We start from the raw sequence: 24,195 nt of genomic DNA, 5'->3' as shown, positions 1-24,195 counted from the left end.
CGATGCGTCACTTCAGGTTTATTGTATCCCTTGGGCCTTCTTATTGACGATGAATCACAGAAATTGCTTCGGTAATAAGTACAAAAGTCACAATGCCGACTTAAGTACAAGCGGACTGACTCTTATTACTGTCTACGTTTTGAACCTTTCTTGTGAGACTAGGTTTAAATTCCGATGCTTCACTTCAGGTTTATTGTATCCCTTGGGCCTTCTTATTGACGAGGAAACACAGAAATGGCTTCGGAATTAAATACAAAAGGAACAATGCAGAGTTAAGTACAAGAAGAATGACTCTTCTTACAGTATCTGTTTTCGAGCCTTTCCTGTACGACCAGTTTTACATTCCGATGCTTCACTTCAGCTTTACTGTATCCCTTGGACCTTCCTATTGACGATGAAACACAGAAATTGGATCGGAATTAAATACAAAAGGCACAATGTCGACCTAAGTACAAGAATACCGACTCTTCTTACTGCCAATGATTTGAACCTTTCCTGTGAGACCAATTTTAGATTCCGATGCATCACTTCAGGTTTACTGTATGCCTAGGACTTTGTTATTGACGATGAAACACAGAGATTGATCCCGAATTAAATACAAAAGGCACAATGGATACTTAAGTACAAGAAAACTGACTCTTCTTAGTGTCTATGATTTGGGCCTTTCCAGTTAGACCTGTTTTAAATATCCGATGCTTCACTTCAGCTTCACCCTATCCCTTAGACCTTCTTATTGACGATGAAACACAGAAATTGCGTCGGAATTAAATACAAAAGGCACAATGCCGACTTAAGTACAAGAGGACTGACTCTTCCTACTGTCAATGTTTGAACCTTTCCAATGAGACCAGGTTTAGATTCCGATGCTTCACTTCAGCTTTACTGTATCCCTTGGACCTTCCTATTGACGATGAAACACAGAAATTGGATCGGAATTAAATACAAAAGGCACAATGTCGACCTAAGTACAAGAATACTGACTCTTATTACTGCCAATGATTTTAACCTTTCCTGTGAGACCAATTTTAGATTCCGATGCCTCACTTCAGGTTTACTGTATCCCTTGAAACTTCTTATTGAAGTTGAAATTCAGACATTGCATCGGAATTAAATACAAAATGTGCAAAGTGGGCTTAAGTACAAGAGGACTGACTCTTCTTGCTGCATTAGTTTGAACTTTTCCTGTGAGACCATTTTTGGATTCCGATCTTTCACTTCAGGCTTACTGTATCCCTTGGACCATCTTATTGACGATAAAACACAGATATTGCATGGGAAATAAATACAAATGGCACAATGCCGACTTAAGTACAAGAGGACTGACTCTTCTTGTAGTCAATGCTTTGATCCCTTCCTGTTGAGACCGGTTTTGTATCCCGATGCTTCACTTCAGGTTTACTGTATGTCTAGGACCTTCTTATTGACGATGAAACACAGAAATTGATCCCGAATTAAATACAAAAGGCTCAATGGCGACTTAAGTACCAGAAAACTGACTCTTCTTACTGTCTATGATTTGAGCCTTTCCTGTGAGACCAGTTTTAGATTCCGATGGCTCACTTCAGGTTTACTGTATCCCTTGGACCATCTTATTGACGATGAAGCACAGAAGTTGCATCGGAATTAAATACAAAATGCACAATGACGACATAAGTACAAGAGGATTGACTCTTGTTACATTCTAAGATTTGAGACTTTCCTGTGAGACCTGTTTTAGATATCGATGCTTCACCTCAGGTTTACCTTATCACTTGGACCCTCTTACTGACGATGAAACACAGAAATTGCATCGGAGTTAAATACAAAATGCACAATGCCGACTAAAGTACAAGAAGGCTGACTCTTCTTACTGTCTATATGTTGAACCTTTCCTGTGAGACCAGTTTTAGATTCCTATGCTTTACTTCAGGTTTACTGTATCCCTTGGTCTTTCTTACTGACGAAGAATCACAGAAATTGCTTCGGAAATAAGTACAAAAGGCAAATTGCCGACTTAAGTACAAGAGGACAGATTCTTCTTACTGTCTATGACTTGAGCCTTTCCTGTGAGTCCACTTTTAAATTACGATGCTTGACTTCAGCTATACTGTATCCCTTGGACCTTCTTATTGACGATGTAACACAGAAATTGGGTCGGAAATTAATACAAAATGCACAATGCTGACTTAAGTACTTGGAGACTGACTCTGCTTACTGTCTATGACTTGATCCTTTCCTGTGAGACCGGTTTCAGATAACGATGCTTCACTTCAGGTTTACTGTACCCTTTTGACTTCTTATTGACGATGAAACACAGAAATTGCATCGGAATTAAATACAAAAGGCACAAAGCTGTCCTAAGTAATGTATCCTTTGGACCTTCTTATTGACTATGAAATACAGAAATTGCACCGGAATTAAATACAAAAGGTGCAATGCTCACTTAAGTACAAGAGGAATGACTCTTCTTACTGTACACGTATTGAACCTTTCCTGTGAGACCATTTTTGGATTCCGATGTTTCACTTCAATTTTACTGTATCCCTTGGACCTTCTTATCGACAATGAAACACAGTTATTGCATCGGAAATAAATACAAATGGCACAATGCCGACTTAAGTACAAGAGGACTGACTCTTCTTACAGTCTATGATTTGATCCTTTCCTGCGAGACCAGTTTTGGATTCCGATGCTTCACTTCAGGTGTACTGTATGCCTAGGACCTTCTTATTGGCGATGAAATACAGAAATTGCATCGGAATCAAATACAAAAGGTGCAATGTTGACTTAGGTACAAGAGGAATGACTCTTCTTACAGTATATGCTTTGAACCTTTCCTGTGAGATCATTTTTGGATTCCGATGTTTCACTTCATGTTTACTGTATCCCTTGGACCTTCTTATTGACGATGAAACACAGATAGTGTATCGGAATTAATTACAAATTGTACAATGCCGACTTAAGTACAAGAGGACTGACTCTTCTTACAGTCTATGCCAGGCGCGGCTCGTAATTAAAGGCTCTGAGGCGTAGCCGCCCCAAAATATATGTTAAAGTAAATTTCGCAAGAACGTATTACATAATTTAAATTATCAGGACGAATTTCGCATAATTCCCATTCCGATTTAAATAACGACGGTCAAGGTTTTTGGAACTGTTTGCATCGATAGATGTTTTCCGAACGGTTAGTAGTGTTTAGGCTGCGCCTTGGAACGTCCGTAAGCTGCATGTTGTAGCGGTTTGGGGGCGTGGCTTCTACATAGTACAGCTCTTTATGGGCGACCCGAAGGCTAATTGCTTGCAGCCTAAGGGTGACATACCAACCACCACACGTTTTTCACGTTCCACTATCTATGTAATAAAGGAATGTAGAGTGGCCGAAACTTTGCTATCCAATCTCTGTCTCTGCACATCTCTACTACGCTTCGATGCGTCATTAATCGACGTTTAGTATTATTGTTTTGATAATGTTTTACATAGTTGTTTTGTTTCTGCTATTGGCTATTTTATCCACATTTAGAATAAGTTTGCAAATATCCCGCCAGAGTGCACTAGACTACAGTAACATAACAGTACTGCCATCTAGCGAGAGTTTCATAAGTGATTAGAGGACAAAGCGCGCGAAATTGACCCACTACTTTACTTTCCTTGCTTGCTAATGCTGACTGCTTTTGTTGATATCGCATGATATTAGCAAGTATCTTTTTCGGAGTGTATTTTGCAAGATTTTAGTGAGTTTTACTTGCACAAGACCTGTAACGTCACCAGAACATCACAGTATCGTCATGCGAACTCGTAAACTTCGAGCTTTGGAGGTAAACCACAATACACGCCTTAAGTTTAGAACTGAAAACACTTAAAATATTAAGCAGTCGCAAAGTTAAGATTCATCGCATTAAAGATCTCTCCGAAACGCGTCTTTTCAAATAATTTGCTGCAAAGTGTCAGAAAATGTAAAGATGACGTTTAAAAACACTAACCAAAGATTTTAACTCGAAGTTAGCTTCTAATGATATTTAATACCTGATTATAGAAGATACAGTACGTAAAATTAAGGGTAGAGAGTGATATGCCCACCCCCCTCCCCCTGAATCCTTAGTTGTTTATGTCAGACTAATCTGTAGCGTAGCCCTAGGTCTATGTTGGCTCCGATCGATAAATACCGCAGCCTTCCCCAGTATAGAAACCACGAGCCGCGCCTGGTCTATGCTTTTATCCTTTCCTGTGAGACCAGTTTTGGATTCCGATGCTTTACTTCAGGTTTACTGTATGCCTAGGACCTTCTTATTGACGAAAAAACACAGAAATTGATTTGGAATTAAATACAAAAGGCACAATGGCGCCTTAAGTACAAGAAGACTGACTCTTCTTACTGTCTATGATTTGAGCCTTTCCTGTGAGACCAGTTTTAAATTCCAATGCTTCACTTCAGCTTCACTGTTTCCCTTGGACCTTCTTATTGACGATGAATCACAGAAATTGCTTCGGAAATAAGTACAAAAGGCACAATGCCGACCTAAGTACAAGTGGACTGGCTCTTCTTACTGTCTATGTTTTGAACCTTTCCTGTGAGACCAGGTTTAGATTCCGATGCTTCGCATCAGGTTTACTGTATCCCTCGGACCTTCTAATTGACGCTGAAACACAGAAATTGCATCGGAATTACATACAAAATGCACAACGCCGACCTAAGTACAACAAGACTGACTCTTATTACTGTCTATGTTATGAGCCTATCCTGTGTGACCAGTTTTAGATTCCGATGCTTCACTTCAGGTTTACTGTATCCCTTGGACATTCTTATTGACGATAACACACAGATATTGCATCGGAAATAAATACAAATGGCACAATGCCGACTTAAGTACAAGAGGACTGACTCTTCTTGTAGTCAATGCTTTGATCCCTTCCTGTGAGACCGGTTTTGTATCCCGATGCTTCACTTCAGGTTTACTGTATGTCTAGGACCTTCTTATTGACGATGAAACACAGAAATTGATCCCGAATTAAATACAAAAGGCTCAATGGCGACTTAATTACCAGAAAACAGACTCTTCTTACCGTCTATGATTTGAGCCTTTCCTGTGAGACCAGTTTTAGATTCCGATGCCTCACTTCAGGTTTACTGTATCCCTTGGACCATCTTATTGACGATGAAGCACAGAAGTTGCATCTGAATTAAATACAAAATGCACAATGACGACATAAGTACAAGAGGACTGACTCTTGTTACATTCTAAGATTTGAGACTTTCATGTGAGACCTGTTTTAGATATCGATGCTTCACCTCAGGTCTACCTTATCCCTTGGACCTTCTTACTGACGATGAAACACAGAAATTGCATCGGAATTAAATACAAAATGCACAATGCCGACTAAAGTTCAAGAAGACTGACTCTTCTTACTGTCTATATGTTGAACCTTTCCTGTGAGACCAGTTTTAGATTCCTATGCTTTACTTCAGGTTTACTGTATCCCTTGGACCTCCTTATTGACGATGAAACGCAGAAAATGCATCGGAATTAAATACAAAAGGCACAATGCTGACTAAAGTCCAAGAAGACTGACTCTTCTAACTGTCTATGATTGTAGCCTTTCCTGTGAGACCAGTTGTAGATTCCGATGCTGCACTTAAGGTTTACTGTATGCCTAGGACCTTGTTATTGACGACGAAACACAGACATTGATCCGGAATAAAATACAAAAGGCACATTGGCGACTCAAGTACAGGAAGAATGACTCTTCTTACTGTCTAAAATTTGAGCCTTTCCTGTGAGACCAGTTTTAAATTCCGATGCTTCACTTCAGCTTTACTGTATCCCTTGGTCTTTCTTACTGACGAAGAATCACAGAAATTGCTTCGGAAATAAGTACAAAAGGCAAATTGCCGACTTAAGTACAAGAGGACAGACTCTTCTTACTTTTCCATGTTTTGAAACTTTCCTGTGAGACCAAATTTAGATTCCGATGCTTCACTTCAGGTTTACTGTATCCATTGGACCTTCTTGTTAACGATGAAAAACAGAAATTGCATCGGAATTAAATACAAAATGCACAATGCCGACCTAAGTACAAGAAGCCTGACTCTTCTTACTGTCTATGTTTTGAACCTTACCTGTGAGACCAGTTTTAGATTACGATGCTTCACTTCGGGTTTACTGTATCCATTGGACCTTCTTATTGACGATGAAACACAGAAAATGCATCGCAATTAAATGCAAAAGGCACAAAGGTGACTTAAGTACAAGAGGGCTGACTCTTCTTACTGTCTATGATTTGAGCCTTTCCTGTCGGACCAGTGTTAGATTCCGATGCTTCACTTCAGGTTTACTGTTTCCCTTGGACCGTCTTATTTACGATGAAACACAGAAATTGCATCGGAATTAAGTACAAAAGGAAGAATGCTGAATTAAGTATAAGAAGACTGACTCTTCTTACAGTCTCTGTTTTGAGCCTTTCCTGTGAGACCAGTTTTAGATTCCGATGCTGCATGTCGGGTTTACTGTATGCCAACGACCTTATTATTGACGATGAAACACAGAAATTGATTCGGAATTAAATACAAAAGGCACAATGGAGACTTAAGTACAAGAAGAATGACTCTTCTTACTCTCTATTAATTGAGCCTTTCCTGTGGGACCAGTTTTTGAATCCGATGCTTCACATCAGGTTTACTGTATCCCTTGGACTTTCTTATTGACAATGAAACACAGTAATTGCATCGGAATTGAATACAAAAGGCAAAATGCCGACTTAAGTACAAGAAGTCTGACCCTTCTTACTGTCTATGTTTTGAACCTTTCCAGTGAGACCAGTTTTAGATTCCGATGCTTCTCTTCAGGTTTACTGTATCCCTTGGACCTTCTTTTTGACGATGAAATACAGAAATTGCACCGGAATTAAATACAAAAGGCGCAATGCAGACATAAGTGCAAGAAGACTGACTCTACTTACTGTCTATGTTTTGATCCTTTCCAATGTGACCAGCTTTAGATTCCGATGTTTCACTTCAGGTTTTCTGTATGCCAAGGACCTTCTTATTGACGATGAAACACAGAAATTGATCCGGAATTAAATACAGAAGGCACAATGGCGAATTAAGTACAAGAAGACTGACTCTTCTTACTGTCTATGATTTGAGCCTTTCCTGTGAGTCCACTTTTAAATTACGATGCTTGACTTCAGCTATACTGTATCCCTTGGACCTTCTTATTGACGATGTAACACAGAAATTGCGTCGGAAATTAATACAAAATGCACAATGCTGACTTAAGTACTTGGAGACTGACTCTTCTTACTGTCTATGACTTGATCCTTTCCTGTGAGACCGGTTTCAGATATCGATGCTTCACTTCAGGTTTACTGTACCCTTTTGACTTCTTATTGATGATGAAACACAGAAATTGCATCGGAATTAAATACAAAAGGCACAAAGCTGACCTAAGTAATGTATCCCTTGGACCTTCTTATTGACTATGAAATACAGAAATTGCATCGGAATTAAATACAAAAGGTACAATGCTCACTTAAGTACAAGAGGAATGACTCTTCTTACTGTACACGTTTTGAACCTTTCCTGTGAGACCATTTTTGGATTCCGATGTTTCACTTCAATTTTACTGTATCCCTTGGACCTTCTTATCGACAATGAAACACAGTTATTGCATCGGAAATAAATACAAATGGCACAATGCCGACTTAAGTACAAGAGGACTGACTCTTCTTACAGTCTATGATTTGATCCTTTCCTGCGAGACCAGTTTTGGATTCCGATGCTTCACTTCAGGTGTACTGTATGCCTAGGACCTTCTTATTGGCGATGAAATACAGAAATTGCATCGGAATTAAATACAAAAGGTGCAATGTTGACTTAGGTACAAGAGGAATGATTCTTCTTACAGTATATGTTTTGAACCTTTCCTGTGAGATCATTTTTGGATTCCGATGTTTCACTTCAGGTTTACTGTATCCCTTGGACCTTCTTATTGACAATGAAACACAGATATTGTATCGGAATTAATTACAAATTGTACAATGCCGACTTAAGTACAAGAGGACTGACTCTTCTTACAGTCTATGCCAGGCGCGGCTCGTAATTAAAGGCTCTGAGGCGGAGCCGCCCCAAAATATATGTTAAAGTAAATTTCGCAAGAACATATTACATAATTTAAATTATCAGGACGAATTTCGCATAATTCCCATTCCGATTTAAATAACGACGGTCATCGTTTTTGGAACTGTTTGTATCGATAGATGTTTTCCGAACGGTTAGTAGTGTTTAGGCTGCGCCTTGGAACGTCCGTAAGCTGCATGTTGTAGCGGTTTGGGGGCGTGGCTTCTACATAGTACAGCTCTTTATGGGCGACCCGAAGGCTCAGAGCTTGCAGTCTAAGGGTGACATACCAACCACCACACGTTTTTCACGTTCCACTATCTATGTAATAAAGGAATGTAGAGTGGCCGAAACTTTGCTATCCAATCTCTGTCTCTGCACATCTCTACTACGCTTCAATGCGTCATTAATCGACGTTTAGTATTATTGTTTTGATAATGTTTTACATAGTTGTTTTGTTTCTGCTATTGGCTATTTTATCCACATTTAGAATAAGTTTGCAAATATCCCGCCAGAGTGCACTAGACTACAGTAACATAACAGTACTGCCATCTAGCGAGAGTTTCATAAGTGATTAGAGGACAAAGCGCGCGAAATTTGTCCCACTACTTTACTTTCCTTGCTTGCTGATGCTGACTGCTTTTGTTGATATCGCGTGATATTAGCAAGTTTCTTTTTCGGAGTGTATTTTGCAAGATTTTAGTGAGTTTTACTTGCACAAGACCTGTAACGTCACCAGAACATCACAGTATCGTCATGCGAACTCGTAAACTTCGAGCTTTGGAGGTAAACCACAATACACGCCTTAAGTTTAGAACTGAAAACACTTAAAATATTAAGCAGTCGCAAAGTTAACATTCATCGCATTAAAGATCTCTCCGAAACGCGTCTTTTCAAATAATTTGCTGCAAAGTGTCAGAAAATGTAATGATGACGTTTAAAAACACTAACCAAAGATTTTAACTCGAAGTTAGCTTCTAATGATATTTAATACCTGATTATAGAAGATACAGTATGTAAAATTAAGGGTAGAGAGTGATATGCCCACCCCCCTCCCCCTGAATCCTTAGTTGTTTATGTCAGACTAATCTGTAGCGTAGCCCTAGGTCTATGTTGGCTCCGATCGATAAATACCGCAGCCTTCCCCAGTATAGAAACCACGAGCCGCGCCTGGTCTATGCTTTTATCCTTTCCTGTGAGACCAGTTTTGGATTCCGATGCTTTACTTCAGGTTTACTGTATGCCTAGGACCTTCTTATTGACGAAAAAACACAGAAATTGATTTGGAATTAAATACAAAAGGCACAATGGCGCCTTAAGAACAAGAAGACTGACTCTTCTTACTGTCTATGTTATGAGCCTATCCTGTGTGACCAGTTTTAGATTCCGATGCTTCACTTCAGGTTTACTGTATCCCTTGGACATTCTTATTGACGATAACACACAGAAATTGCATCGGAAAGAAATACAAAACGAACAATGACGACTTAAGTACAAGAAGACAGACTCTTTATACATTCTAAGATTTGAGCACTTCCTGTGAGACCTGTTTTAGAATTCGATGCTTCACTTCAGCTTTACTGTATCCCTTGGGCCTTCTTATTGACGATGAAACACAGAATTTGCGTCGGAATTAAATTCAAAACGCCCAATGCCTAATTAAGTACAAGAAGACTGACACTTCTTACTGTCTATGATTTGAGCCTTTCCTGTGAGACCAGATTTAAATTCCGATGCTTTACTTCTGGTTTATTGTATCCCTTTGACCTTCTTATTGACCATGAAACACAGAAATTGCATCGGAATTAAACACAAAGGGCACAATGCCGACTTAAGTACAAGAAGTCTGACTCTTCTTACGGTCTGTGCTTTGAACCTTTCCTGTGAGACCAGTTTTCGATTCCGATGCTTCACTTCAGGTTTAGTGTATCCCTTGCACCTTCTTATTGACGATGAAACACAGAAATTTGCACCGGAATTAAAAACAAAAGGCGCAATGCTGACTTAAGTGCAAGAAGACTGACTCTTCTGACTGTATATGTTTTGAACCATTCCTGTGAGACCATTTTTCGATTCCGATGTTTCACTTCAGGTTTACTGTTTCCCTTGGAATTTCTTATTGACGATGAAACACAGAAATTGCTTCGGAAATAAATACAAACGCACAATGCTTACTTAAGTACAAGAGGACTGACTCTTCTTACTGTCTATGTTTTGAACCTTTCCTGTGAGGCCAGTCTTAAATTCTGTTGCTTCACTTCAGTTTTGCTGTATCCCTAGGACCTTCTTATTGACGATGAAACACAGAAATTGGGTCGGAATTAAATACAAAATGCACAATGCCGACTTAAGTACTTTGAGACTGACTCTTCTTACTGTCTATGCCTTGAACCTTTGCTGTGAGAGCAGTTTTAGATATTGATGGCTCACTTCAGGTTTTCTGTATCCCTTTGACCCTCTTATTGACGATGAAACACAGAAATTATATCGGAATTAAATACAAAATGCACAATGCCGGTTTAAGTACAAGAAGACTGACTCTTCTTACTGTCTATGTTTTGAGCATATCCTGTGTGCCCAGTTTTGTATTCCGATCGTTCACTTCAAGTTTACTGTATCCCTTGGACCTTCTTATTGACGATGAATCCGAGAAATTACATCGGAATTAAGTAGAAAAGGCACAATGACGACATAAGTACAAGGGGACTGACTCTTCTTACATTCTATGAATTGAGCCTTTCCTGTGAGATCTGTTTTAGATATTGATGCTTCACCTCAGGTTTACTTTATCCCTTGGACCTTCTTATTGACAATGAAACACAGAAATTGCATCGGAATTAATTTTAAAATCACAATGCCGACTTAAGTACAAGAAGACTGACTCTTCTTTTTGTCTATGTATTGAACCTCTCCTGTTAGAACAGTTTTGGATTCCGATGCTTCACTTCAGGTTTACTGTATCCCTTGGACCTTCCTATTATTGACGATGAAACACAGAAATTGATTCGGAATTAAATACAAAAGGCACAATGGAGACATAAGTACAAGAAGAATGACTCTTCTTACTCTCTATTAATTGAGCCTATCCTGTGGGACCAGTTTTTGAATCCGATGCTTCACATCAGGTTTACTGTATCGCTTGGACTTTCTTATTGACAATGAAACACAGTAATTGCATCGGAATTGAATACAAAAGGCAAAATGCCGACTTAAGTACAAGATGTCTGACCCTTCTTACTGTCTATGTTTTGAACCTTTCCAGTGAGACCAGTTTTAGATTCCGATGCTTCTCTTCAGGTTTACTGTATCCCTTGGACCTTCTTTTTGACGATGAAATACAGAAATTGCACCGGAATTAAATACAAAAGGCGCAATGCAGACATAAGTGCAAGAAAACTGACTCTTCTTACTGTCTATGTTTTGATCCTTTCCAATGTGACCAGCTTTAGATTCCGATGTTTCACTTCAGGTTTTCTGTATGCCAAGGACCTTCTTATTGACGATGAAACACAGAAATTGATCCGGAATTAAATACAGAAGGCACAATGGCGAATTAAGTACAAGAAGACTGACTCTTCTTACTGTCTATGATTTGAACCTTTCCTGTGAGACCAGTTTTATATTCGGATGGACATTGTAAGTTTACTGTATCCATTGGACCTTCTTATTGACGACGAAAAACAGATTTTGAATCGGAATTAAATACAAAGGGCACAATGCCGACTTAAGTTCAAGAAGACTGACTCTTCTTACTGTCTATGATTTGAGCCTTTCCTGTGAGTCCACTTTTAAATTACGATGCTTGACTTCAGCTATACTGTATCCCTTGGACCTTCTTATTGACGATGTAACACAGAAATTGCGTCGGAAATTAATACAAAATGCACAATGCTGACTTAAGTACTTGGAGACTGACTCTTCTTACTGTCTATGACTTGATCCTTTCCTGTGAGACCAGTTTCAGATATCGATGCTTCACTTCAGGTTTACTGTACCCTTTTGACTTCTTATTGACGATGAAACACAGAAATTGCATCGGAATTAAATACAAAAGGCACAAAGCTGACCTAAGTAATGTATCCCTTGGACCTTCTTATTGACTATGAAATACAGAAATTGCATCGGAATTAAATACAAAAGGTACAATGCTCACTTAAGTACAAGAGGAATGACTCTTCTTACTGTACACGTTTTGAACCTTTCCTGTGAGACTATTTTTGGATTCCGATGTTTCACTTCAATTTTACTGTATCCCTTGGACCTTCTTATCGACAATGAAACACAGTTATTGCATCGGAAATAAATACAAATGGCACAATGCCGACTTAAGTACAAGAGGACTGACTCCTCTTACAGTCTATGATTTGATCCTTTCCTGCGAGACCAGTTTTGGATTCCGATGCTTCACTTCAGGTGTACTGTATGCCTAGGACCTTCTTATTGGCGATGAAATACAGAAATTGCATCGGAATTAAATACAAAAGGTGCAATGTTGACTTAGGTACAAGAGGAATGATTCTTCTTACAGTATATGTTTTGAACCTTTCCTGTGAGATCATTTTTGGATTCCGATGTTTCACTTCAGGTTTACTGTATCCCTTGGACCTTCTTATTGACGATGAAACACAGATATTGTATCGGAATTAATTACAAATTGTACAATGCCGACTTAAGTACAAGAGGACTGACTCCTCCTACAGTCTATGCCAGGCGCGGCTCGTAATTAAAGGCTCTGAGGCGGAGCCGCCCCAAAATATATGTTAAAGTAAATTTCGCAAGAACGTATTACATAATTTAAATTATCAGGACGAATTTCGCATAATTCCCATTCCGATTAAAGTAACGACGGTCAACGTTTTTGGAACTGTTTGTATCGATAGATGTTTTCCGAACGGTTAGTAGTGTTTAGGCTGCGCCTTGGAACGTCCGTAAGCTGCATGTTGTAGCGGTTTGGGGGCGTGGCTTTTACATAGTACAGCTCTTTATGGGCGACCCGAAGGCTCAGAGCTTGCAGCCTAAGGGTGACATACCAACCACCACACGTTTTTCACGATCCACTATCTATGTAATAAAGGAATGTAGAGTGGCCGAAACTTTGCTATCCAATCTCTGTCTCTGCACATCTCTACTACGCTTCAATGCGTCATTAATCGACGTTTAGTATTATTGTTTTGATAATGTTTTACACAGTTGTTTTGTTTCTGCTATTGGCTATTTTACCCACATTTAGAATAAGTTAGCAAATATCCCGCCAGAGTGCACTAGACTACAGTAACATAACAGTACTGCCATCTAGCGAGAGTTTCATAAGTGATTAGAGGACAAAGCGCGCGAAATTTGTCCCACTACTTTACTTTCCTTGCTTGCTGATGCTGACTGCTTTTGTTGATATCACGTGATATTAGCAAGTTTCTTTTTCGGAGTGTATTTTGCAAGATTTTAGTGAGTTTTACTTGCACAAGACCTGTAACGTCACCAGAACATCACAGTATCGTCATGCGAACTCGTAAACTTCGAGCTTTGGAGGTAAACCACAATACACGCCTTAAGTTTAGAACTGAAAACACTTAAAATATTAAGCAGTCGCAAAGTTAAGATTCATCGCATTAAAGATCTCTCCGAAACGCGTCTTTTCAAATAATTTGCTGCAAAGTGTCAGAAAATGTAATGATGACGTTTAAAAACACTAACCAAAGATTTTAACTCGAAGTTAGCTTCTAATGATATTTAATACCAGATTATAGAAGATACAGTATGTAAAATTAAGGGTAGAGAGTGATATGCCCACCCCCCTCCCCCTGAATCCTTAGTTGTTTATGTCAGACTAATCTGTAGCGTAGCCCTAGGTCTATGTTGGCTCCGATCGATAAATACCGCAGCCTTCCCCAGTATAGAAACCACGAGCCGCGCCTGGTCTATGCTTTTATCCTTTCCTGTGAGACCAGTTTTGAATTCCGATGCTTCACTTCAGCTTTACTGTTTCCCTTGGACCTTCTTATTGACGATGAATCACAGAAATTGCTTCGGAAATAAGTTCAAAAGGCACAATGCCGACCTAAGTACAAGTGGACTGGCTCTTCTTACTGTCTATGTTTTGAACCTTTCCTGTGAGACCAGGTTTAGATTCCGATGCTTCGCATCAGGTTTACTGTATCCCTCGGACCTTCTAATTGACGATGAAACACAGAAATTGCATCGGAATTACATACAAAATGCACAATGCCGACCTAAGTACAAGAAGACTGACTCTTATTACTGTCTGTGTTATGAGCCTATCCTGTGTGACCAGTTTTAGATTCCGATGCTTCACTTCAGGTTTACTGTATCCCTTGGACATTCTTGTTGACGATAACACACAGAAATTGCATCGGAAATAAATACAAAACGAACAATGACGACTTAAGTACAAGAAGACAGACTCTTTATACATTCTAAGATTTGAGCACTTCCTGTGAGACCTGTTTTAGAATTCGATGCTTCACTTCAGCTTTACTGTATCCCTTGGGCCTTCTTATTGACGATGAAACACAGAATTTGCGTCGGAATTAAATTCAAAACTCCCAATGCCTAATTAAGTACAAGAAGACTGACACTTCTTACTGCCAATGATTTGAGCCTTTCCTGTGAGACCAGATTTTAATTCCGATGCTTCACTTCAGGTTTAGTGTATCCCTTGCACCTTCATATTGACGATGAAACACAGAAATTTGCACCGGAATTAAAAACAAAAGGCGCAATGTTGACTTAAGTGCAAGAAGACTGACTCTTCTGACTGTATATGTTTTGAACCATTCCTGTGAGACCATTTTTCGATTCCGATGTTTCACTTCAGGTTTACTGTTTCCCTTGGAATTTCTTATTGACGATGAAACACAGAAATTGCTTCGGAAATAAATACAAACGCACAATGCTTACTTAAGTACAAGAGGACTGACTCTTCTTACTGTCTATGTTTTGAACCTTTCCTGTGAGGCCAGTCTTAAATTCTGTTGCTTCACTTCAGTTTTGCTGTATCCCTAGGACCTTCTTATTGACGATGAAACACAGAAATTGGGTCGGAATTAAATACAAAATGCACAATGCCGACTTAAGTACTTTGAGACTGACTCTTCTTACTGTCTATGCCTTGAACCTTTGCTGTGAGACCAGTTTTAGATATTGATGGCTCACTTCAGGTTTTCTGTATCCCTTTGACCCTCTTATTGACGATGAAACACAGAAATTACATCGGAATTAAATACAAAATGCACAATGCCGGTTTAAGTACAAGATGACTGACTCTTCTTACTGTCTATGTTTTGAGCATATCCTGTGTGCCCAGTTTTGTATTCCGATCGTTCACTTCAAGTTTACTGTATCCCTTGGACCTTCTTATTGACAATGAAACACAGAAATTGCATCGGAATTAATTTTAAAATCACAATGCCGACTTAAGTACAAGAAGACTGACTCTTCTTTTTGTCTATGTATTGAACCTCTCCTGTTAGACCAGTTTTGGATTCCGATGCTTCACTTCAGGTTTACTGTATCCCTTGGACCTTCCTATAATTGACGATGAAACACGGAAATTGCTTCGGAATTAAATACAAAAGGCACAATGCCGACCTAAGTACTGTATCCCTTGGGGCCTCTTATTGACGATGAAATACAGAATTTGCATCGGAATTAAATACAAAAGGTTCAATGCTGACTTAAGTACAAGAGGAATGACTCTTCTTACTGTAAACGTTTTGAACCTTTCCTGTGAGACCATTTTAGGATTCCGATGTTTCATTTCAGGTTTACAGTATCGCTTGGAACTTCCTATTGACGATGAAACACAGAAATTGCATCGGAATTAAAAATCAAAAGGCACAATGCCGACCTAAGTACTGTATCTCTTGCAACTTCTTATTGATGATGAAACACAGAAATTGCGTCGGAATTAAATGAAAAAGTCACAATGCTGAATTAAGTACAAGAAGACTGACATTTCTTGATGTCTATGTTTTAACATTTCCTGTGAGACCAGTTTTAGATATCGACGCTTCACTTCAGGTTTACTGTATTTATAGGACCTTCTTATTGACGATGAAACACAGAAATTGATCCCGAATTAAATACAAAAGGCACAATGGCGCCATAAGTACAAGAAGACTGACTCATATAACTGTCTATGATTTCAGTTCCTCCTGTGAGACCAGTTTTAAATTCCGGTGCTTCACTTCAGCTTTACAGTATCACTTGGACCTTCTTATTGACGATGAATCACAGAAATTGCTTCGGAATTAAGTACAAAAGGCACAATGCCGACTTACGTACAAGAGGACTGACTCTTCTTACTGTCTATGATTTGAACCTTTCCTTTGAGAGCAGGTTTAGATTCCGATGCTTTACATCAGGTTTACTGTATCCCTTGGACCTTCTTATTGACGACAAAACACAGAGATTGCATCGGAATTAAAAACAAATCGAACAATGACGACTTAAGTACAAGAGGACTGACTCTTCTTACATTCTAAGATTTGAGCCTTTCTTGTGAGACCTGTTTTAGATATCGATGCTTCACTTCAGCTGTACTGTATGCCTTGGTTCTTTTTATTGACGATTAAACACAGAAATCGCGTCGGAATTATATACAAAAGGCACAATGCCGAAATAAGTACAAGAAGACTGACTCTTCTTAATGTCTATGTTTTGAGCCTTTCCTGTGCGACCCGTTTTAGATTCCGATGCATCACTTCAGGTTTACTGTATCCCTTGGACCTTCTTATCGACGATGAAACCCAGAAATTGCGGCCCAATTAAAGACAAAAGGCGCAATGCTGACTTAAGTACAAGAAGACTGACTCTTCTTACTGTCTATGCTTTGAACCTTTAATGTGAGACCAGTTTTAGGTTCCGATGCTTCACTTCAGGTTTACTGTATCCCTTGGACCTTCTTATTGACGATGAATCACAGAAAATGCATCGGAAATAAATACAAAAGGCACAATGCCGACTTAAGTATTAGAGGACTGATTCTTCTTACTGTCTATGTTATGAGCCTATCCTGTGTGACCAGAATTAGATTCCGATGCTTCACTTCCGGTTTACTGTAGCCCATATACCTTCTTGTTGACGATAAAACACAGATATTGCATCGAAAATAAATACAAAAGGTGCAATGCTGACTTAAGTGCAAGAAGACTGACTCTTCATACTGTATATGATTTGAACCATTCCTGTGAGACCAGTTATGGATTCAGATGCTTCACTTCAGATTTACTCTATACGTAGGACCTTCTTACTGACGATGAAACACAGATATTGCGTCATAATTAAATACAAAAGGAACAATGCCGAATTAAGTACAAGAGGTCTGACTCATCTTACTGTCTATGTTTCAACCTTCCCTGTGACACCAGTTATGGATTCAGATGCTTCACTTCAGATTTACTGTATACGTAGGACCTTCTTATTGACGATGAAACACAGATATTGCGTCATAATTAAATACAAAAGGAACAATGCCGAATTAAGTACAAGAAGACTGACTCCACCTATCTTCTCTGTTTTGAGCCTTTCCTGTGCGACCAGTTTTAGATTCCGATGCTTCACTTCAGGTTTACTGTATTTCTTGGACCATCTTATTGACGATGAAACATAGAAATTGCATCGGAATTAAATACAAAAGGCACAATGCCCACTTAAGTCCAAGAATACTGACTCTTGTTTCTGTCTATGATTTGAGCCTTTCCTGTGAGTCCAGTTTTAGATTCCGATGCTTTACTTCAGGTTTACTGTATTCCTTGGACCTTCCTACTGACGTTGAAACACAGAGATTGGATCTGAATTAAATACAAAAGGCACAATGTCGACCTAAGTACAAGAAGACTGATTCTTCTGACTGCCAATGATTTGAACCTTTCCTGTGAGACCAATTTTAGGTTCCGATGCTTCATTTCAGGTTTACTGTATGTCTTGGACCTTCTTATTGACGATGACATTCAGAAATTGCATCGGAAATAAATACAAAATGTGCAATGCGGACTTAAGTACAAGAGGACTGACTCTTCTTACTACTTATGTTTGAACCTTTCCTGTGAGACCATTTTTGGATTCCGATCGTTCACTTCAGGTTTACTGTATCCCTTGGACCAACTTATTGTCGATAAAACACAGATATAGCATCGGAAATAAATACAAATGGCACAATGTCGACTTAAGTACAAGAGGTCTGACTCTTCTTACATTCTATGTTTTGATCCTTTCCTGTGAGACCAGTTTTGGATTCCGATGCTTCACTTCTGGTTTACTGTATCCCTTGGACCTTCCTATTGACGATGAAACACAGAAATTGGATCGGAATTAAATACAAAAGGCAGAATGCCGAATTAAGTACAAGAAGACCGACTCTTCTTACTGTCTATGTTTTAAACCTTTCCTGTGAGACCAGTTTCAGATTCCGATGCTTCACTTCAGGTTTACTGTATGCCTAGGACTATCTTATTGACGATGAAACACAGAAATTGATCCGGAATTAAATACAAAAGGAACAATAGCGACTTAAGTACAAGAAGACTGACTCTTCTTACTGTCTATGATTTGAGCCTTTCCTGTGAGACCAGTTTTAGATTCCGATGCTTCACTTCAGGTTTACTGTATCCCTTGGACATTCTTATTGACGATGAAACACAGAGATTGCATCGGAATTAAATACAAATCGAACAATGACGACTTAAGTACAAGAGGATTGACTCTTCTTACATTCTAAGATTTGAGCCTTTCCTGTGAGACCTGTTTTAGATATCGATGCTCCACTTTTGCTTTACTGTATCCCTTGGGCCTTTTTATTGACGATGAAACACAGAAATCGCGTCGGAATTAATTACAAAAGGCACAATGCCGAAATAAGTACAAGAAGACTGACTCTTCTTACTGTCTATGTTTTGAGCCGTTCCTTTGCGACCCGTTTTAGATTCCGATGCATCACTTCAGGTTTACTGTATCCCTTGGACCTTCTTATCGACGATGAAACCCAGAAATTGCGGCCCAATTAAAGACAAAAGGCGCAATGCCGACTTAAGTAAAAGAACACTGACTCTTCTTACTGTCTATGTTTTGAACCTTTAATGTGAGACCAGTTTTAAGTTCCGATGCTACACTTCAGGTTTACTGTATCCTTTGGACCTACTTATTGACGATGAATCGCAGAAATTGGATAAGAAATCAATACATAAGGCACAATGCCGACTTAAGTACTAGAGGACTGATTCTTCATACTGTATATGTTTTGATCCTTTCCTGTGAGACCATTTTTGGATTCCGATGTTTCACTTCAGGTTAACTGTATCACTCGTACCTTCTGATTGTCAATGAAACACAGAAATTGCATTGGAGTTAAATACAAAAGCCACAATGCCGACATAAGTACAAGAAGATTGTCTTGTCTTACTGTCTTATATTTGTACCTTTCTTGTTAGACCAGTTTTAGATTCCGATGCTTCACTTCAGGTTTACTGTATCCATTGGACTTTCTTATTGACGATGAAACACAGAAAATGCATCGGAATTACATACAAAAGGCACAATGCCGAAATAAGTACAAGAAGACTGACTCTTCTTACTGTCTATGTTTTGAGCCTTTCCTGTGTGACCCGTTTTAGATTCCGATGCATCACTTTAGGTTAACTGTATCCCTTGGACCTTATTATCGACGATGAAACCCAGAAATTGCGGCCCAATTAAAGACAAAAGGCGCAATGCCGACTTAAGTACAAGAAGACTGACTCTTCTTACTGTCTATGATTTGAGCCTTTCCTGTGAGACCAGTTTTAGATTCCGATGCTTCACTTGAGGTTTACTGTATTCCCTGGACCTCCCTATTGACGATGAAACACAGAAGTTGCATCGGAATTAAATACAAAAGGCACAATGCCGACATATGTACGAGAAGACTGACTCTTCTTACTGTCTATGTTTTGAACCTTTTCTGTGAGACCAGTTTTAGATTCCGATGCCTCACTTCAGCTTTACTGTATCCCTTTGACCTTCTTATTGACGATGAATCACAGAAATTGCTTCGGAAATCAGTACAAAAGGCACAATGCCGACTTAAGTAGAAGAGGACTTACTCTTCTTACTTTCTATGATTGAACTTTTCCTGTGAGATCAGGTTTAGATTCCGATGCTTTACTTCAGGTTTACAGTATCCCTTGGACCTTCTTATTGACGATGGTACACAGAAATAGCATCGGAATTAAATACAAAAGGCACAATGCCGACCTAAGTACGAGAAGACTGACTCTTCTTACAGTCTGTGATAAGAGCCTTTCCTGTGAGACCAGTTTTAGATTCCGATGCTTCACTTCAGGATTACTGTAACCCTTGGACCTTCTTATTGACGATGAAACACAGATATTGCAGCGGAATTAAATACAAAAGGCAAAATGCCGACATAAGAACACAAAGTCTGACTCTTCTTACTGTCTATGTTTGAATCTTTCCTGTGAGACCAGTTTTAGATTCCGATGCTTCACTTCAGGTTAACTGTATCCCTATTAGTTTCTTATTGACGATAAAACACAGAAATTGCATCGGAATTAAATACAAAATGCACAATGCCGACTTAAGTACAAGATGACTGACTCTTCTTACTGTCTATGATTTGATGCTTACCTGTGAGACCTGTTTTAGATTCCGATGCTTCACTTCAGGTTTACTGTATCCCTTGTACTTTCTTATTGACGAAGAAACACAGAAATGACATCGGAATTAAATACAAAATGCACAATGCAGACATAAGTACTTTAAGACTGACTCTTCTTACGGTCTATGTCTACAAACGTAGCTGTGAGACCAGTTTTGGATATCGATGCCTCACTTCAGGTTTACTGTATCCTTTGGACCTTCTTATTGACGATGAAACACAAAAATTGCATCGGAATTAATTGCAAAAGGCACAATTCCGACTTAAGTTTAAGAAGACTGACTCTTCTTACTGTCTGTGTTTTGAACCTTTCCTGTGAGATCAGTTTTAGATTCCGATACTTCACTTCAGGTTAACTGTATCCCTGGGACCTGCTTATTGATGATGAAACACAGATATTGCGTCGGAATTAAATACAAACGGCACAATGGCGACTTAAGTACAAGAAGTCTGACTCATTTTACTGTCTATGCTTTGAACCTTTCCTGTGAGACCAGTTTTAGATTCCGATGCTTCACTTCAGGATTACAGTATCCCTTGGACCTTCTCACTGGCGATGAAACACGGAAATTGCATTGGAAATAAATACAAAAGGCCCAATGCCGACTTAAGTATAAGTGGACTGACTCCTCTTACAGTCTACGTTTTGAACCCTTCCTGTGAGACCAGTTTTAGATCCCGATGCTTCACTTCAGGTTTACTGTATCCCTTGGACCTTCTTATTGAGAATGAAACACAGAAATTGCATCGGAAATAAATACAAAAGCCCAATGCCGGCTTAAGTATAAGAGGACTGACTCTTCTTACATTCTATGATATGAGCCTTTCCTGTGAGACCAGTTTCAGATATCGATGCTTCACCTCAAGTTTACTTTATCCCTTGGACCTTCTTATAGACAATGAAACACAGAAATTGCAAAAAATTAAATCCAAAAGCACAATGCCGACATAAGTACAAGAAGACTGAGTCTTCTTACCGTCTAGGATTTGAACCCATCCTGTGAGACCAGTTTTAGATTCCGATGCTTCACTTTAGGTTTACTGTATCCCTTGGAACTTCTTATTGACAATGAAACACAGAAAATTCAACGGACTTAAATACAAAAGGCACAATGCCGACTTAAGTACAAGAGGACTGACTCTTCGTACAGTCTATGTTTTGAACCTTTCCCGTGGGACCAGTTTTAGATTCCGATGCTTCACCTCAGGTTTACTGTATCCCTTGCACCTTCTTATAGACGATGAAACACAGAAATTGCATCGGAATTAAATACAAAAGGCACAATGCCGACTTAAGTACATGAAGACTGACTCTTCTTACTGTCTATGTTTTGAATCTTTCCTGTGAGATCAGTTTTAGATCCCGATGCTTCACATCAGGATTACTGTATCCCTTGGACCTGCTTATTGACGATGAAACACAAAATTGCATCGGAAATAAATACAAAATTCACAATGCCGACTTAAGTACAAGAAGACTGACTCTTCTAATTGTCTATGATTTGAACCTTTCCTGTGAGACCAGTTTAAGATTCAGATGCATCATTTAGGTTTACTGTATCCCTTGTACCTTCTTATTGACGATGATACACAGAAATTGCATCGGAATAAAATGCAAAAGGCACAATTCCTACTTAAGTACAAGAAGACGGGCTCTCCTTACTGTCTATGGTTTGAGGCTTTCCAATGAGACCAGTTTTAGATTCCGATGCTTTGCTTCATGTTTACTGTATCCTTTGGACCTTCTTATTGACGATGAAACACTGAAATTGCACCGGAATTAAATACAAAAGGCACAATGCAGAATTAAGTACAAAAAGATTGACTCTTCTAACTGTATATGTTTTGGAACCTTTCCTGTGAGACCATTTTTGGATTGCAATGTTCACTTCAGGTTTACTAAATCTTTTGGAGCTTCTTATTGACAAAGAAACAAAGAAATTGCATCGGTAATAAATACAAAAGGCACAATGCCGACTTAAGGACAAGAGGACTGACTCTTCTTACAGTCTATGTATTGAACCTTTCCCGTGGGACCAGTTTTAGATTCCGATGCTTCACTTTAGGTTTACTGTATCCCTTGGACCTTCTTATTGACGATGAAACACAGAAATTGCATCGGAATTAAACACAAAAGGCACAATGCCGACTTAAGTACAAGAAGACTGACTCTTCTTATTGTCTATGATTTGAGCCTTTGCTGTGAGACCAGTTTTAAATTACGAAGTTTCACTTCTGTTTTACTGTATCCCTTGGACCTTATTATTGACGTAGAAACACAAAAATTGTTCCGGAATTAAATACCAAATGCACAATTCTGACTTAAGTACTGTTAGACTGACTCTTCTTACTGTCTATGTCTTGAACCTTTGCTGTGAGACGAGTTTTAGATATCGATGCTTCACCTCAGGTTTACCGTATCCCTTGGACCTTCTTTTTGACGATGAAACACAGAAATTGCATCGGAATTAAATACAAAAGGCACAATGCCGAATTAATTGCAAGAAGACTGACTCTTCTTACAGTCTATGGTTTGAACCTTTCCTGTGAGACCAGTTTTAGATTCCGATGCTTCACTTCAGGTGTACTGTATCAATAGGACCTTCTTATTTACGATGAAACACATGAATTGATCCGGAATTAAATACAAAAGGAACAAAGCCGACTTAAGTACAAGAGGACTGACTCTTCTTACTGTCTATGATTTGAGCCTATTCTGTGAGACCAGATTTAAATTCCGATCCTCTACTTCAGCCATACTGCATCATTTGCACCTTCTTATCGACGATGAAACACAGAAATTGCGTCGGAATCAAATACAAATGGCACAATGCCGAACTAAGTACTAGAGGGCTGACTCTTCTTACTGTCTATGTTTTGGACCAATCCTGTGACACCAGTTTTAGATTCCAATGCTTCACCTCAGGTTTATTGTATCCCCTGGACCTTCTTTTTGACGATGAATCACCGACATTGCATCGGAAATAATTACAAAACGCACAATGCCGATTTAAGTACAAGAGGACTGACTCTTCTTACAGTCTAAGATTTGAACTTTTCCTGTGAGACCAGTTTAAGATTCCGATGCTTCACTTCGGGAATACCGTAGCACCTGGACTTTCGTATTGACGATGAAACACAGAAATTGCATCGGAATTAAATACAAAAGTTACAATGCCGACTTAAGTACAAGAAGACTGACTCTTCTTACTGACTATGTTTGAACCTGTCCTGTGAGATCAGTTTTAGATTCCGGAGCTTCACTTCAGTTTTACTGTATCCCTTGGACCTGCTTATTGACGATGAATCACAGAAATTGCATCGGAAATTATTACAAAACGCACAATGCCGTTTTAAGTACAAGAGGACTGACTCTTCTTACAGTCTATGTTTTGAAGCTTCCCTGTGAGAGCAGTTTAAGATTCCGATGCTT

The sequence above is a fragment of the Schistocerca piceifrons genome, chromosome X, assembly GCF_021461385.2.
Source record: "Schistocerca piceifrons isolate TAMUIC-IGC-003096 chromosome X, iqSchPice1.1, whole genome shotgun sequence".
NCBI lineage: Eukaryota > Metazoa > Arthropoda > Insecta > Orthoptera > Acrididae > Schistocerca > Schistocerca piceifrons.
The sequence above is the reverse complement of the archived record's forward strand: the minus strand, read 5'-3'. Positions refer to the sequence as shown.